This window comes from Octodon degus, unplaced genomic scaffold (genome assembly GCF_000260255.1).
Source record: "Octodon degus isolate 3935 unplaced genomic scaffold, OctDeg1.0 scaffold00134, whole genome shotgun sequence".
Lineage (NCBI taxonomy): Eukaryota > Metazoa > Chordata > Mammalia > Rodentia > Octodontidae > Octodon > Octodon degus.
In genome coordinates this window covers 1,760,508-1,774,599 of record NW_004524710.1, presented here as the reverse complement: position 1 = coordinate 1,774,599, position 14,092 = coordinate 1,760,508, and positions in this window count along the sequence as shown.

Here is a 14,092-nt window from a genome sequence, read left to right as displayed (position 1 = left end):
AAAAAAAAGAAAAGATGACCATTAAATTGAGATTAACTATAAAATAAAAGAAACACATTTAACTCAAAAAGAAATGTATACACTGAAATTCAAAGGATGGAAAACAATATTCCATTATAGAGGGAACCTTGAAAAAAATTAGGGGAGGCTATTCCATTTGCAGAAAATTTGAACTTCAAAGCAAGTAGGATCAGAAGAGAAAAAGAAGTTCACTACATATTTGTTAAGGGAAGACTCCAAAAAGAAGAGATAAGTCATAAATATATAAACATCTAACAATATAAAATTAATATTCAAGGACATGAAAAATCAAAAATAAACAATTGTAATGGAGGACCTTAATATTCCACTGTCACAAATAAATGGATCAATTGGACAAAATAATCAACAAAAATATCAGACCTAAAACAAACCTATGAAAAAATGGATTTAGTAGATGCCTACAGAGTGTTCCATTCCACAGCATTAGAATACATAGTCTTTTAAGATATACATGGAATGTTCTCCAAAATAAATCACATATTATCCCATAAACATGCTTAAGTAAATGCAAAGCAATGGAAATAATCTCATGTATATTATCAGACTGTAGTGAAATGAAATTAGAAATCAGTGACAAAAGAAACCACAAAAACTCCACAAACACATGGAAATTATATAATATCATACTGAACAGCCAAGGCTAACAAGTGAAATTAAATAAGAAATTAAATATGCTCTATAATTAAACGATAATGCAGATACAATATGCTCAAACTTAGATGTCATAGTAGCAATTCTAAGAGGAAATTTTATAGCAGTCAATTCTTATATCAGGAGAACAGAAACAGCTCAAAAAAATAATCTAATATTGAACCTCAAACTTCTAGAAAAATAAGAACAAGCTTTGGGTTTGCCAAATGCTCATATGATGGGGGCCACTATAAAGATCTGGGTAGAAATGAATTGAGATCAAAAAATCAATCAATAGAAGCATTAATTTATTGAAAATTCAAGTAAAACTGATAAACTCTGAGCCAACATCACAAAAAGGAAAGAAAATATTCAACTCTGTGCACTTAGAAATGAAAATGGTGAAATCATAATAGAACCTGTGGAAATACAGAATATCATCAACACCTACTTCAAGAATCTTTACTAAAATAGAAAAACAGGAGAAATGCATATATTCCTAGATATATATGTTACCAAAATTTAATCAAGAAAATATAAAAATTATAAATTACCCAATATCAGTCAATGAAATTGAAAATGTAATTTAAAAACCTTACCAACACAGTAAAGTCCAGATCTTGATGGGTTCACTGATGAATTCTAATACAAATTCAACACAGATCAATTTTGATTAGTCTTCAAACTCTTTAATGAAATTTTAAGGGAAGTAACACTCCCAAAGTATTACTGGAAGTATTGTCTTGACTGTAAATCAGAGAAAACTCCAACTATAAAAGAGGACTACAGGCTAATCTCCCTAATGAATACAGATGCAAAAATCCTAAATGCAACACTAGCAAGGAGAATTCAGTAAATCATCAAGAAGATTATACACCATGACCAAGCAAGATTCATCCCAAGTGTGCAGAGGTGGCTCAACATATGCAAATCAATAATTGTAATACACCATATCAACAGAACCAAACACAAACATCACATGACCATCTCAATAAATTTAGAAAAAGCATTTGACAAAGTCCAACATCCATTCGTAATAAAAAAGTTACTGAAAATAGGGATAGATGGTTTTTATCTCACTTTGATAAATACTATCTATGCCAAACCAAGAGCCAACATCGCACTAAACAGCCTAAAACTAAAAATTTTCACTTTATGGAGATTTTTACCAAGATGGTGCCAAAGGCGAAGAAGAAAGCCCCTGCTCCTTCCAAAGATGAAAGCAAAGCAAAAGCTCTGAAGGCCATGCTGAAAGGCATGCACAGCCACAAAAAGAAGATAAAAACATCACCCACCTTCCACCATCCCAAGACACTGCAGCTCCAGAGGCAGCCCAAATATCCTCAAAAGAGCACCCCCAGGAGAAACAAGCTTGACCAACTTGCCATCATAAAGTTCTCCTGACCACAGAGTCAGCCATAAAAAAAGATCAAGGACAACAACACACTCATATTCATTGTGAAAGTCAAAGCCATTGATGTTGCTAAGGTCAATACCCTAATCAGGCCTGATAGAGATAAGAAGGCATATGTTCAACTGGTTCCTGATTACGATGCATTGGATGTTGCCAACGAAGTTGGAATCATCTAAATTAAGTCCAACTGGCTAATTCTAAATACATACTTTTTTCCACATAAAAATAATAAATAAATAAAAATGTTCACTCTAAATCAGGAACAATATAGGGATATCCACTATCTCCTCTCCTGTTCAATACAGTTCTAGAAACATTAACCAGAGAAATTAGACAAAAACATTAAAAGAAATAAAGGCAGGAAAGGAAAAAGTTAAATTATTATTATTATTTGTGGATGACATGATTCTCTACATAGAAAATCCCCAAAACTCCAAACGACTTGTAGATCTAATAACCAACTTTAGTCACATAGCTGGATACAAAGTTAACACTCTAACATCAGTGACAAGAGGTTGAGACAGGAGCATCGCTCTGAGTTTGAGACTATCTGGAAGCAACAAAAGTGAGCATAAGGCAAGACCCTATCTCTAAATAAACAAATAAATAAACAAATAAATAAAATCAGTAGCATTCCTGTACACAAAAATCTCACTGAGAGAGAAATTAGAGAAACAACTACTTTCACCATAGCATCATATAAAATAAAATACTTAGATATCGATCTAACAATACATTTAAAATATCTATGCACTGAAAACTACAGTACTTTGCAAAAGATCAAAGAGGATGTCAGAAAATTAAAGAACATCCCTTGCTTAAGGATAGGAAGAACTGACATAGTGAAAATGGCCATACTCTCAAAATTGTTACACAGATTTAACCAAATCTCAAAAACAAAACAAAACAAAACAAAACAAAAAACAAACAAACAAAAACAACTTTAGAATACCTCACAGAACTAACTAAAATATTCCTAAAATTTATTTGGAATCAGAGGAGACCTAGAATTGAAAAACAATTCTGGATTTCTGTAGTAAGGAGGATTATTTTATATCATTTAGCTTTTAATGTATGAATTTCTTTTTGGGTTGAATGTGTTTCTTGAGTGCAGCATATTGTTGGATCTTGTTTCTTGTTCCATTCTGCTAGTCTTCTTTTGATTTGTAAATTGAGACTATTTTCATTGATAGTTATAATTGATATGTATTGACTTATCTTTTCAGGTTATTTTCCTGTTGCTTTTCTGTCTTTCTCCTCTGTTTAATTGTTTGCCCTGGATGGCAGCTTCTTTCTATTGGTGTTCTTATGCTTGTGGTCTTTGTTACCTCTTTCTAATATATTCTTTAGAACATTTTAAAGAGCTGGTTTGGTGGTCATGAGTTTCTTCATTTGTTCTATTTTTAAGAGGAAAACAAAAATTAGAACAAATAAACACAAAGACAGAAACAAAGCAATATAAGACAGTACAAATGCTGTAGAATTTCAGAGAAAGAATGGAATAGTAACATTGGTTGCTATATTACATATTGTTATTGTCACCTTTGTTGATCAGACTACCAGCTATAGATCTTCACTTTTTCTTTGTCATAGAATTATCTTATTTATACATTGACTTTAAGAGATAGTTTTTAATGGTATATCAAACAGGGTTGAAGATTGTTTTGTTTCATGGCTTGAAATGCCTCACTCCAAGGTTTTCTTGATTGAGGGTTTGTGTTGAGACGTCTGTTATAATTCTGATGGGTTTGCCTTCATAGCTGATTTGTTTCTTTTTTAGCTGCTTTTAATATTTTGTAGGGTGCTCATGAGCTCAGGTGTTTAAGTGCCTGCTGAAACAAAGCAGTCAGGCTCAGAATTCTGTAGTTCAATCCCCTCATCCTCAAGCCAAACCAGACCTGCCATGAAGGCATCCTGAGTGCCCCCCCCAAAAAAATCCATCTAATATTTTGTGCTTGTACTGACTCTCTGGAATCCTGATAATTATATGCTTTGGTGTAGATTTATTTTTGTCATGGCTATTTGGAGTTCTATATGCATTGTTTATTTGTATGTCAAATTCTTTATCCATGCTTGGGAATTTTTTCTGCCATTATTTCTATGATGAGGTTTTAAATGGCTTCTTGCTGACTCTACCTTTCTAGCTGACTCCAATCAATCATATATTGCTCTTCTTTACTTAAATTTATAGCTGTTGTGTTGGGTTTTTATAGTCTCGTGCTGTTTTTAAGATATCTTTCTTTTCCTGGTTAATAGTTGCAATCCTGTCTTCTAGGTCTGATATTCTTTTTTTTTTTTTTTTTTTTTTTGGCAGAACCGGGGATTGAACTCAGATCCTTGCATTTGCCAGTCAAGCGCTTATCCTACTAAGCCATCTCCCCAGCCCCTAGGTCTGATATTCTATCCTTGCCTTCATTCAATCAGTTCTGTATACTTTCAGTGGAGCTTTTAATCTCCTAAATTTCTGTTTGGATCTGTTTCACCAATTTCACTTGTTTTCTATGTTGGACATCCATGGTTTCCATTGTTTTCTAGGGCTCCTCTTTTGTTTTAATGTGTGTCTGCTTTAAAATCTTTCATTTTGATCACCATTTCTTTTTGCATATTAGAGATTATTTTTCTACATTTTATTCCATTTGGTTTTTTTTTTTTTTTTCATTTCTGCTGCTCTCATTTCAGAAAGTTCCAGTGATTGGCTTCTGATTTCCTCTATGTGTTTGTGCTCTGACTTGTCCTGGGTGGGTTGGATGTTTGAATTGCATTTTGCTTCTTTGTCCGCCATTTCCTATTTTCTACTTCATTTTGGCTTCTGTGTTAATGCTTGTAGATATCTTACACCAGCTAGCTTTATCTGAAGTAAATGTTGTATATTCTTTTGTGTTGCTTTCAGAATGATTACTATATTTAAGAAGTTATACATTTTGTAAAAGATACACAGTGAAAATCAAATTCCCTGATCTCCTTGACCTTGTTCTCTAGGTTTCTTCCTCAAAGCAGATATTTTTTGCAATCTTTTCTCCCTTTTTCTCAGCAGTTGTATTGGTTGATATACTATGATAACTACAGAAGTTCAGAAGTTTATCTAAGTGACTCAGCAGGGTCCAGTCGCTCAATCTGTAAACATCCTAATCCTTTTCAAGAGGAAGACACAGAGATGATGTAAATGCTACATACACTCTACATGTATCCTACTCTACAGTAGGTAGTGGTCTTCTTCCAATATAAGGAAAAAAAGAGACTTGATTTTCACCTTTTTGCCTTGGCTGCTTTTTCTGTCTTCTGACACCTTGCAGGGTTGTCTATGCCACCCTGCCTTAGGTCCGGTTAATTACATACTAAACCCTTGAAAATTTGTGGGTAATATTCTAAAACTAAGGGTCAGACATAAATCTGAAGGGTGCAAGTCATGAGATTATGTGGCTTTCTATATTTTGGCTATGCAGTGACAGAAATGCCTCTGTAATATTTCTAATCAATCCATATCTGAACTTTCCACTTCCACCAATGAAATGCCATTGCTAATACTCATTGTGTTAACACAAGCAGCTGGGTTCTTATTAGAAGCTTTCCTGGATAGTGCGCTCCCGATCTCAATACTGATGGTGGCTTGAATGTAAATTAAAACCCACACTCATAGAAATATCACAGTGCTTAGTAAATTACACACAAAACAAAGTAAGCAAATTACAGAAAAGATAAAAAGAAAATAAATTTCTTAATATCTAATTAATTTTCATTCTTGAAAAGAAAGCCTCCCACCTCATTCTAGCTCTCAGTTGCTATCATATTGCTCTTCTTTTTGTCTAGACAAACATCTCCTGAAACTATCGTGGTTTCTCCCCATTTTCATTCGAGCCTACCTTAGCCTTTGCCTCTACAATGCTGCTGAGACAACACTTGCCAGTCTCCATAGCAAAAGGTCCAGTGCAAACATTTTTGTCTACCTTCTCCCTCCTTCTTAGAATATTTTCTTCCTTGGATTATTTGCCACTTTAACTTCCTGTTACTCGCTTTATTTTCTCAACATTTTTTTCAGTTTCCTTGCTCTTTTTAAGTCTTCTCTTCATAATTTAAAATTTAGATCACTTCTTTAGCTCATCATAAATTGTACTTTTGTGTTGTCTATCACTTTTTAATATGCTGATACCCCAATATATACTTACAACTTCAGACCTGAATTCAGATCTTAGTACTCAACTGCTTACTTAAATTTCTTTTGGGAGCTTTAATAACACTTTAAACTTAAATGGAATTTATAATTGTGTTTCATACAAAAGTCTTCTTGTTATTTCATTTATTATTACTACCCCTGCCTGCCACACATTTAATGTGAATTCTGGAAACCATCTTTAAAACATTCTTACCTTTCTCCCTTTCACCCTTCCTGGTGTCTGAAAGGCAGGTGTGTGACCAGTGTTCCAAAAGCACTGTTGAGATTCTTTACCAGAACTTCTGAGCCTGTCTTGAATTCAAAAAGGACTGAGGGTAAAGAAATTGCTTTATGTAGAGCTGCTGTGTTTTGAGGTGATTTTTGCACATGAGACTACTGGAACATTATTCTTTGATCAGGTGTAGGGTATTTTGAGTAGGTACATAGTATCACAGTCTCCCTATTAAGATAGAAATGATGCTATCTACTCTGACTCCACCCACCCCCTGGAAAATTTATATGGAGTATTCATTGTCATTCTTTTTTGTTTTTTAGAGAATTCCATGGAGGAGTAGTCAGGTGCTGAGCACGCGCAGAGCTGCACTAATTTTAAGCTTTAGCTGTTTGCTCTTGCAGTCACCTTCTTACTCTCACTAGTAGAACATGATTTTATTCCTTTTTTGTTAAAGCTAACTGTTTCATCACTATGCATATTCTGGTTAACTGTGAATACATGAAATTTGTACATCCTTACTTAAGGTTTTGAGTTGATCTTTCCAGGCAAAAGACATGTATCTTCTCAAGCATGTGGCCATTCAAGTTGAAAGTCATGGCTTTCACAAGCCTCAGCTCTGCTCTTTACTTAAAAAATCAATGTAGTTAAAAAGTTAAGAAGGTAACTTTTATGTTATGTGTTTTAGCCTCAATAGTTATGAAAATTGTTAATAATAATAAAATGTTAACATAGGGACTCAAAATCCAAGGTCCAAAGTCTTTATTATCCATATAATAAACCTTCCTCAAGAACAATACATAGAGAAAAAATTAACATAGAAGCACAATAACTTAAGCACAATTTATCTGTTATGTTTTTAAAATAAATTGTCATTACAATTTTAATAAGATCCAAAACATGTTGGCCTACTCTTCCCACTTCATACTGAATCATTGTCCTTTAATCAGCACCCTCCAGCCATCCTGGATTGTTTTGCAGGTTTTGATATGGTACGATACTTCCAGCCTAGGAATGTGTAGAAATCTTCTTGATTACCCGCAGATGAAGGGAGTGTTCTTTTTGTTAATGAGTCTCTATCAACCTGTATTTCTATAAAGTTGCATGTTTCTATGACTCTATTCCCATTCCAGTAAGGGCCACTTATCGCCAACTTAACCCATATTTTATTTCTTTTTCCATATTTTATTTGCTTGACACAAGTCAAAAGTATTATTCAGACAGAGAAGTTGGTTATACAAAGGCATGACTCAGTGGGACTCACATAGGTCGTTTGTCAAATAGATTTCCAACTGTTAAATGAAACAGATAATTTATAGAAAATAGTCTTATTCTCAACAGATATAAGTTAGAGTTAAGAAACATTTAAATATTATATATAATAAGAAAACTTTTAGATTCTAAAGAGTTCATAGTCAGACTAAGAATTTAAAAGAGATTTAAAATAATTTTATTTTTTATCATTTTTTAAAATTTATTTTAAAAAGAATATAATAATAATTGATATGACATTAGAAACAGTACACAGTTAGAAGACCAAGACAACAGGTATTCAAGCATGGTTTTTTATTATACATTGCTGTACTCAATGTAGTTGATTAGATTGCAGATATAAGCACACAGAGATAGCCAAGGTGAAAATTCTACACATTAACTGCTATTTTCCAAAACTGATTAGGGATGGCCAAATTTCTCAGCAGATTAAAGCACCTGCAAGCAGGCACAGGGAGTGGGGGTTCGATCTCTGGGCCTGCTGTGCTGGTGTTGCCTCTGAGACACACTGAGAAGGTGATTGAGACTGAGCATGGTGATGTACACCTGTAATCCCAGCACTTGGGAGGCTGTAAACAGAAGTCTGATCTAGTAGTGAGACCCTGAACACACTGTGGACCCTTCCCTAAAATACAGAAGAAAAAAAAAAAACTGGTGGAAATTTTTGGTACAATCACCTCACCCATCCTGTCCATATATTTGCATGTACTTCCCCTGCCTTTTTTTTCCTGTCTTGTCTTCTTTCTCTCATCTTCACTGTTTAATCCTTAAATTCCATTTCTTTCTGTTTTACTATATCTGTTATACCTTTCAGGTTTTATTTCTTCTTTCACGTTCTTACACTAGGGAGACAATATGATATTTACACATGTGAGTCTGATTTATTTCCCCTTTGAGTATAGCCTCTAGTTGCATCCACTTACCTATGAAGGCTTCAAGTTTGTCTTTTTTATAGTTGATTAATACTCCAGCGTATAAAAATACCACTTCTTTTTCATCCATTCCTAGGCTGATGGACATTTTCATTGCTTCCAAGATTTGGCTATGACAAATTGTGCTGCTACAAACATGGGTGCACATATGTCACTTGGTATGATATTTTCAGTTCTTTTGGAAAAGTACCCAAAAGGGAAATAGCTGTATTGAATGGGATTTCTAGTTTTTGTTAGGAATCTCCACACTGATTTCTACAGTGGTTGTACCAGTCTACATTTCTACCAGCAGCAGAGAAGTGTTCCTTTTTCCACTCAGTCTCTCCAGCATTTGTTATTAACTAATAACAGTTTCATAACTAATAACAATTTCTTCAAGAAAGCCATTCTTTCTTGGGTGAGATGATAGCTCAATGTCGTTTTAATTTGAATTTCTTGAAGGACCAGTGATGTAGAGTATTTTTTCAAGTATTTATTTGCCTCTTGTATAGCTTCCTCTGAGAGGTGTATATGCAGCTCAGATGACCATTTTAGGATTGGATCTTTAAATTTTGGGGCCCTAATTTTTTTTAGTTCTTTATATATTCTAGATAGAAAAAAAATCTTCTGAGGGATTATTGCTTAAGATTTTTTCCAAATTTGTGGGTTGTGTTTTCACTCTGTTGGTGAAAATGCCTTTCTTTTGATGTGTGGAAACTTCTCAATAAGAGGAGGTCAAGGTTGTTGATTCATTCAGGCATTTCCTATTGTTCATGAATTATCTGACAATCCCCATGTCTTCAATATTTCTACCTACTTTCTCTTGCAAGAGATTAGTTTTTCTGTTTTAATGTTTAGATCTTTAATCCATTTTGACTTTAGTTTAGTGCATGATGATAGACCTGGTCTAGATTTAGTTTTTGGCATGTTTTTCCAGCATCATTTGTCAGAAAGGCTATATTTCTTCCAATGAACATGTTTGGCCCCTTTGTCAAAGATAAAATGTTGAGTGTGTTTGTAGTTGTATCTGCATCTTCTAGTCTGTTCCATTGATACTCAGGCCTTTTTTTCTTACAAGTACCACACTGGTTTTATCACAGTAACCTTGTAGTATAATTTCAAGTCAAATATTGCAATGCCTCCTACCTTGAACTTAGCCCATATTTAAAACAGCAATGACCAATCCAGTCACATGAAAATTATATTATATGAATATTTTTACCCATACTTGCTTCTCCAAATGCTTGGTTGATGCCCTGACTACAAATATAGTGAAAAAGATCAATATTGGATTATTCAGCCACAATATCAAAGTCCATTCCTAGGGCAAAGAATGATCCCAATCCTCTTTCAAAAGAGTTACTATGGAAGAGCTTCATTTGTTTGACCATCAGAGCTGTGACATACACTTAAGCTCTTGCTTATCACAGCAAACTGAACATCTGAAATAGTTCTTGAAATGGAGTAATTGTCCAATGTTTGAGGAAAGAATGACTGAACAGCCTGTTAATAATGATCATGCACATTATTAATGTACCTCATCCACCTTACCTGACTTCCCACTAAAGCTGTGATCAGTGGGTCCCTTCAAGCCTGGGATAGCCTGATATCCAAATAAAATTTCTTCAGAAATAGGCATGACCCAGTTGACCTATATTTCTACTTAAGACTTTCAGCAGAATTGTCAGCTGGTGAGTTTATAGGCCCACGGTATACAGATGTAGTATATGTACCTTATAAACTTCAGAAATTGGGTGTAATGCTGGACTTTTCAAATGTATCACTAGATGCTTCAAAAGAGTCAAAGTAGAGTAGTAGTGGAAAGGATAGTCCTGGGGGAGTAACTGGCCTACCCCATCCTTAAATTCTACCCTTTGAAAATCGCCTTAATTAGAGGGTCTCTTAAGAATGTAATTCCTGAGTGGAATAGCAATATACCGTGAGTAGTCTGTGGGGAGTGGGCTGGCAACAGATCTTTTTTTCACACAATTAAAATAACTAGAGGGGCCACGTGCAAATTCTAACACTCATGATATTGCGTGGACCATAGCCAATTCTTCATGGATTCGATTCCATAAAAATGGGTTTTGGCAATTCAAGACAGTAAAGTATTGCTTCCTTGTTCTTAACAGAGATTATTTCATATACCCACTTAAAAAAAAATACCTGCATAGGTTTGTGCTGAACCTCAGAAGTCACAGTTCTACTAATTTTATTACTCTACTGGGATAACAAAAAGCAACTTTGATCTTGAATAAAAAGTTCAAGTTTTCTGAGATTTGCTGACCCATGACAATAATTATGTGGGATCCCAGAGATTGTGGGAATTTGTCCCAGAAACTGGATAAATTCCAGCAGGCAATGTGGAGACTCCATGATTGAGTTCCTAGCCTCCATGGGCACTACTGAGCTCTGAGAATTAAAGTAAGCAAATGAAGCCCAACTGATTTCACTGGAAAAAGAGATACTGCCAGAGGTGAAAGGTCAGGAGGTCTGATGACAAAAATTAAATGGATATGAAGCAGAAAGAAAGATCAAATGAAGCACAAAATGGGGATAAAGTTGAACTAACACTCAGATCAAAAATCTCTGAAAAAAAAAATGAAGAGCTAACTTTTTAAAATGTATTTTGTACAGGGTCTCACTTTGCAGCTCAGACTTGTAGTGATCTTCTTGTTGTCAGCCTCCCCAGCACTGCAATTACAGGCATACACCACCACGTCCACTCTCACAGGTCTGCTCAGTGTGCCCAGCATGGAGAGCTAAATTAACTGTAAGTGGGTGCTGGAAGTGTTCCTGGAACTCAGAAAAATCTCTCACAAGTGGAAAAGCATCATCTCAGAAGCAGAATCTGAAGATTCCTCCAAGGAGGGACAGAATCAAGTTACCTGTTTTAATTCCAAGTAACAAGTCCCCAAGAAAAAAGTCAGGATTTCTGATGAAGGTTGAGAGAATTGTATGCAAACGTGACAGAAAATCTGAACAGATTTGAGAAGAGGAGGTGAGAAAAAGCAGGGAAAACTACTCATAGCATGATGTGTGAGTTTCAAGGTGGACAACCAGTGAAGGCAGTGAGAAAGGTATTGGCTGGACTCCAAAGGAAGCTACCCAGAAAAAGACAGAAGTGAACTCTAAGAAAAGGCATCTCAGAGGTGGGCCTTGGTAAAGAGGAACAAGGAAGAGAGCAGTGGTAGCTCCAGGGTGAGACCTGGTTTGGTATCTCCGTTCATTCTTTGGCTCAGAGTTCTCCTAAAGCTTTCATTGCCCTTCAAGGAAAAGTCCAGACCTCAGCTCAGCTTAGTCTATTAGACCAGTCCATCCCCTCACCTCTCTGCTTCATTCCTGCTATTCCTCCTTGCACACTCCACCCCTATCTCAATCTTCTTGGGTTCCTGCACACTCTTAGTGTACAATATTTCTCTTTCTAGGTGCCTTTCATGCAATACTGGTCCCCAGATATGGACAAAGCCCTTTCTTTATCTTCTGCGGCATCTGTTCAGACATTCCCTTTTCAGCTAGGGCTTTTCTTGACCACCCTCAAAACCCAGACTGCATTGCTAATGACTCCTGTGCAGTAGGTCCTATTCCATGTGTCATGGTCTCCTACCTTTCATGTGCTACTTAGCTCTTCTTGTTTTATTTCTATTCTATATAGGTTTCATTAGCAAGCACTGTCTGGAAGTCAGAGATCATGGTTTATCCTCCTTTACATTATCTGAAATGCTTATAAGAAAGATAGGGGATAATTGCTTAAAAATTAGATGAGTCAAAGGCCATCTGAAGTTCATCATCAGCCATTAATCCTAGATTTTCATTTTTAAATAACTTCAAGTCAGACAGTAATTCTTTGAATCCTAAGTAGAATTTCTTCTAAGACAAAATTCTGAACAAGAAATAAATGTGCAGTTTGACACATGCTCACCCAGTCCATGAAATGAGGCTGATTCTCAGGGGAACTGACAGATGTTTTCTTCAGGGAAGATGAAGGCTCTTTACAGGTTTGGGGCCACCCTGGGGGTAGCTGTGTGACTCTTCACAGCTTCCTAATTGCTTTCATGCCATGCACTTTCCCCTTGGAGATCTTTCCTTCTGTGCTGGAAACTTGTAGATGGTTCATAAATATTATCATGAAAAACAATAATATTTATTTGAGGTCCCACAGTGATGGTAAGAAACTAAGCCCAGTGAAGGATCATAGCAGAATCTGCACTCTCCCTTAGTAAAGCAGGAGACTTTTGTGACTGCACAATCACTGTCCCAGACAATCAATGTGGTTTTCCGAGTGCTGTGCAGATAGATGTAAACTTCTGCCACAGCCGAATTTTGAAAAAAACAGCATGGAAAATATGACTCTTGGCTCTGAGTTTCTCTGTATCAAGAGGAAGAAGAAACTCTTCCAAAACTAATACTAGATACACCAAGTAAGTGTGGGCGCATAAAACCACTAGGTTGCATATAGCTACAAGATGATATGATGCATGGAATTCTCAGAATTAGGAAATCTGCCTGCTGCTGCCCTGTAAATATGTATGATTATGTATTAGTAAAAAAATGTTTAAGATGATAAAAGTATCGACTACCCTGATTTGGTCATTCCACATGTATACATTAATTCCACCCCATAAAGAGATACAATTAAAATAACAATTTTTAAAAATGTTTGACCCTCAGTGTGTATTTACTAAATTAATGTAGTTGTGATATTTTACTTTACTACTTGCAGCTATGTAATCTGAGATTTACTCGCATTTAGTCTCAGATTCACTATCTGCACAATGAGGATCAAATAATAGTAAGTTACTTTTTCCTCTCTGAGATACAAAGGCACCTGAACACTAGAGATTTATTCTGACTCACCATTTGTGGGAGGTTTCAGTCCATAACATGCTGACCACAAGGCAAGACATCATGGTGGACAGGCATGGCAGAGGAACAGCTACTTAAGGCATGGCAGCTGGGAGGCAGAGTCAAGTGAGGAGCTTTGAAACCTTCCAGGTCACACCCACAGTAACCTCCTCTTCTGACCAGGCCCACTCCTACCAGCACCCAGCCATTGTGTCCCCATGTCACAATCTCCTTCCAAATGACCTGCCTAGAATGGCATGAAGGCCTCTGAGAAACATCTAAATATAAACCAAACAAGTACTAAATTAATAAATCATTATAAGGATTATGTTTAAAAATTCATGTTCAATGCTTAGCACAGTATGTAAGATAGAAAGCTCTCAAAATTTGTATTATTTATGTTTTGCATGCATGATAAAGCTGATTTTGTACATCCTAGTTTATTTTGTTTCTCAATTCTGATTATGAGTATTTTATAACTATTACTGAACTGTTAAGAAATGCAGAAAAACAAACTCAAGAAAATATATGGCACCCATAATATTACTATCTATAGATTCTTTTAAAAATTAGCTTTCCCAGTCCTAGCCCAGGTC